At 54.6% G+C, this 4811-nt stretch overlaps 1 pseudogene across 1 annotated transcript; it reads left to right on the top strand.

The window, feature by feature from the left end:
* Positions 1 to 661: 661 nt before the first annotated feature.
* Positions 662 to 3715, top strand: LOC307192775 (POM121-like protein 2; annotated as a pseudogene). The gene has a single exon. The product of its transcript is annotated as a POM121-like protein 2 (transcript).
* Positions 3716 to 4811: the final 1096 nt, after the last annotated feature.

Raw genomic sequence — 4811 nt, 5'->3', positions numbered from 1 at the left:
GAAGGAAGGAAAAGGTAAAGGCAAAGGAAAGGAAGAAGGGCGGGAATCGCCAAGCAGCAAATCCGGCCTCCGTTATTCCCCGCTGCTGGCGCCACGAACGCCGTCTGGGCTGCCCAGGTCCACGCGCCCGGGTCTCCGGTCCCGCGCTCCCGCCAGCGCCCCGCCCCTCGCCCCCAACCTCCACCCACTCACCCTGAGGGGCTCGGACTGCCCTCCCTACTCCGACTCCGGGGACGGGCGGGCGGACTCGGTGCAGGGCCGGGAGCCGGAGTCTGGAGACCCAGCGCCTGCTCGACTCTAGCTCTGGGACTCTAGCTCTGGGACTCCAGCCGCGCGCGTCCTCTCCAATCCCTCTCCTCGTGCCGCGCGCTGCAACCCGGAGAGGAGAGAAGAGAGGCCAGAGCGCCCAGCTTAGGCCTCAAACTAGCAGAGCAGGCTACGGGGGCTGCTGAGGTCCCGCGTGTCCTCTGTTTCCACCGGCCGCTCACTTTCGGATGCAGGACCTGGAGGGTGAGGAGCTCCCCGAGACCCTTTCACTTTCCTCGCGCAGGGATCCCAACCGACACCGGAAAACTTCGACTGCGGCTGAGTCACCAGGCGTCAGAAACCTCGGGAGCCCAAACCCGAAGTCAAAGTCACCGACCCCGCCTCACTGCTCCACATGGGCACTTACGTGGGCAAGCTGGGACTCTGGCTGTCACTCCCAGCAGGGGGGGCGCACAGACTTGTCGGAGAGGCCCTTGAACCGCCGGCCAGCTCAGCCCCTTCATCAGGTCCCCCGGGTTCAGCACGTCCATCGTGCCCACCCTGCCCCTCGGCACAGACCTGCGAGGAGCCTGCCGAACTGGGATCCTACCAGTCCCAACGCGTGCGTGGTCAATGAGGCTTGGAGGCCCTTTCCCATGAACAGGTCCCGGAATTCCATCATGGGGCCTCTTCCCTCAGACTGGTGGGAAAGTTACTTAAAGGAGTGTATCTGGTCTCTTCGGCACCCCAGGGCAACAAGGAGCCCGGTGACCAGGAGGCTCGCTCCTCGTGCGCGGACAGCGCCCCCCTCCACTGCCCCAGCAGAGGTAACGAACTCTGCAGGGGTCTCACCTTCTGAGAAGCCCCAGACCCATGTGCGAAGGAGACAGTGCTGAGGGCCCTCAGAGAGTGCAAGAAGGGGAAAGTGAGATGGGAAGAACCACTTGTTCCATGAGAGCTTGGACAGTAAGAGAAGGATTCCAGAGACCAGACCATCTGTGTTTAAGCCTCTGACGAAAAATGGAGTCCTCACTTCTTTTGTGCGGAGGCCTGGGCCTCTGAAGAGAAGCCTCGACTGCTGGGGCTCAGATCACAGCTTGCATAACAGGCCCAGCTGCTCCTCCATGGACTCCTTGGCCAGCACACACACAGGTGGCCCCCTTAGCTCCCAAAGAAATGCTATTACAAGTTCTTACAGCTCTTCTAGAGATTTCTCTGAGGCTTGGAAGAGTATTCCCAGTACATAACTCCAGGTACCAGAGTGGCCAATGAAAAGGAAAGAACATTGGTCATCCGTCTCACTCTCCAGCCCCACTGGTATCAGATGAGTCCCCAGAAACATCTGGCAGCTCTGGGCAGCAAAATCAGATTCCCCTGCTTCTGTCAAACCCCGGGATCCAGTTGTCCCTGACTCCGCCTCCTCAGCTCAGTTATGCGGTCCCGAAGACCTGGCCTCAGGGAAGAAAGCTGGGCTCCAACGGAGCAACAAAGCCAGAGAAGATACGACTGAGGTCACCACAGACTCTGTCCCTGACACTTGGTCTGCTATTCAGCCTCCCCTGTCCCAGGGCACTGATCCTCAGCTGGAAATCTTACATAAAATGCAGAAGTCTCCAAGTCCACTGGCCTTCCCACAACCTACTGGAGAGGTAATCAGTGTGGCCCACTCGCCTCTGAAGACAGCGAGCCTGCTGGCCTCACATGGGTGCTCCCAGTCAGAGCCCCTTTCAGGCACCTCTTCAGACTCAAAACCCACCACTACTTTCATCCTTCTGACCCTTGTTTCTCCCACAGCACCAGTCACTGAGACCACGTGGCCACTTCAACCTCTCAGGCTGCCATACTCCGAGACTCCCCTGCCATTACCCTGCAGCACCCACTATGCAAAGCACTTCGTTTGGATTGATGAACAGCCCAGCCCCCCATCTTCCTGCATCTGCACCTCCTGTTGCAACTTCTGCTGACCGCATGTCAAAACCCATCATGGGGCTCCCAGCCAATAGTGAGACAGGAGGCTCCTCATATTCCAGAATTTCAAGCACAGCTGCAGCATCTTCACCTCCGGGTATCTCAACTCCCACCTTCAAGCCTATCTTTGGCAGCATAAGACCACTTAAAACTATGCCCGTGAGAGCTCCTTTCTCTTTCAAGCAGACCACTCCTCCACCTACTCCTGCTTCTACCCGTCTCTTCCATGGCCTGGTCAAGGCTACCTCTGTAGTCATGTCCACCACCTCAGCCAGCACATCCAAAGGCTCCTTTAAGCCGCCTTTGGAATTTGGTGTAGTGAATGTTACCAGTACCATGGGCCGCACTTGCTCCAGTCCTTCCACTTGCCCCCCTTTCCCACTCGGGGCTGCCTGTGCCTTCAGGGCCAGCTTCTCCCCAGATGCAGCATTCACTTTCCCACTGAGCCAGCGTCCAACCATTCCTACTGTGCACACAGTCACCATCTTTAGCCAGGTTCTTCCCAGTGCTGTCCAGATATCCCCTACCAGGAACACTGCCGATTTTAGCGCTGTGGGTGGCCCTCCGGCAGCTTCAGCCCTAGTAACCACCAGCCAGCCTGCATCGTCATCCAGGATCTCCAGTTCGACGTCAGCATTCACAATTCCCTTGGAGTCAAGCTCAAGGCCACCTTCCCCACTAACCCTGGGAGCCACTCCCCAACCTGCATTTGGGGCTACATATGTGCAGAAGCAAGAAGCCCCCAGCCAGCCCTTGGCCCAAGCTTCTGTAGCTCTCCCATTTTTGGAAACTCAACAGTGGCCTCCTCAACCCCAACATCAACCCCAGCCCAGCCATCCTTCAGCGGTACCACGCAGTCAGCCTCTGGGGGTTTGGCACCACCAGCCTCCACCTTTCACATCCCTGCCAGCTTCCGGCCGGCCTTTGACAGCACTCCAGTAGGTTCCCTTTGGTCTACTACGAATGGTTTGGGAGTTGTCACCCAAACAACCAGACTGGGGCTTGTGGCTCCGTGTTTGGCAGCACAACCCCACGACCATTTGACTTTGGGGGATTAGTGAGCCCTGTGGACTGTGAGGAGACTGGGCTCAGCGTCACTGCCCCAGACGCGAGCTCCAGCTCCGGAGCACTCAGCCCTGGAGCAGTGCCGAGTGGGAGCACTAACGCCATCACACCCTTGGGGAAAGGCTGGGGCCCAGGCAGCCAGGGCCGGACCAGCCAGGGCACACCTTTGGCCCTGGGGAAGGCCAGCATTTCTGCAAGAGAAACTATGTTTGGGGACCCCTCCATGGCCCCCTTTGCTCAGAGCACCCCTGTCACTGGATCAGTTAAGGCAGGCAGCAGCCTTGGCTTTGGGATGCCCTCTCCACCGCCCCAGGGCTCTGTTGGGAGAAGATCTTTCAGACTGTCAGCCCCTTTGTTTCCCATTGGTGCAAAATCAAAAACCCCAAAGAATAGGGAGCAAGGGCATTCCCGAAGGCATCATGCCCACAAGAAATAATTTGTGTTCCTTGCCACTCATACTCTAATTTGGACCTCAGCATAGTAAAGTGCCTCAGTCACTTCTGATTCTCTACAGCGAAAATACCCCAGATCTAAGGTGAGAGCTTTGCACATTCACCTTGAGGTCCTAATCTACATTCTACAGGAAAATGAAGGGCTAAAATATCTAGTGGTAATAGCAGAATGAAACTGAGTGGAACCAAAGCTTTGGAATTGAACAGAGCCTTGCCTTCCCCTCCCTACCCACTCCTTTCTGTGTCAACGGTGAGCTCAGTCAGGACACTGCCTCCTGCTTTTTTCTCTGGGAACAGACGTGCCAGGGAGGCAAAGAGTGCAACCCATATTCTCTTGCATCTTTGGGAGGAGGATTAGATTCTCTCTAAATCTTAGCCTGCTTTTATTTGGCTCAAAGAAGTGGTTCCTTTATCTGGTCCCCTAGGGAGGCCGATTCCTCATTTCTTGCTATTTTGCTCCTCAGTTGGCTCTTGGAGAAGATTTTTTTTTAGTTTAATTTATTTATTTTGGAGAAGCTTTTAATGCAATTTGACCATGAAGCCAACTTTTCCTTGAGGATCAATGGTCTACCCATGAGAGCATCCATGGGAGGGCCAGGGGAGGAAAAACACAGAGTGGAGCAACCTTGCTTCTTTTCTTTACACCATAGGTCATAATTCCTCCATAATTACGAATGAGAAATGCTCAAGTAGGGAACCAAAGCTTCTACTTTTCTTTTAATTTGTACCTTATAAAATCACCCTCTACCTCACATCTCTCCCAGATAGGGTGGGTAGGGCAGGAAGACTCTTGGGCCTGAGAACAAAGGGAGAAAGAGAGGAAGAGCAGATACCTAAGCTGACCTCTGTACTGTAACCAATGGGAGGTCTATGAGTAGCTACGACATATTCCATCCTGATGGAAAAAAAGAAAAGGCAAGAATGATTCCCTGAATGCATCTATCTCCTGTTGTACGGATACCTTGGAAGAGACCTAACTGGAAAAATAAGCAATCTTAAGTTGGTTGATAAAATAAAAATAAATTGTTGAAATGAGTTTATGATACAGGAATTGCTATAAAACTCATATCTATTCAGAGG

This window comes from Stenella coeruleoalba, assembly GCF_951394435.1.
Source record: "Stenella coeruleoalba genome assembly, chromosome: 10".
Lineage (NCBI taxonomy): Eukaryota > Metazoa > Chordata > Mammalia > Artiodactyla > Delphinidae > Stenella > Stenella coeruleoalba.
The sequence above is the reverse complement of the archived record's forward strand: the minus strand, read 5'-3'. Positions and strand labels throughout refer to the sequence as shown.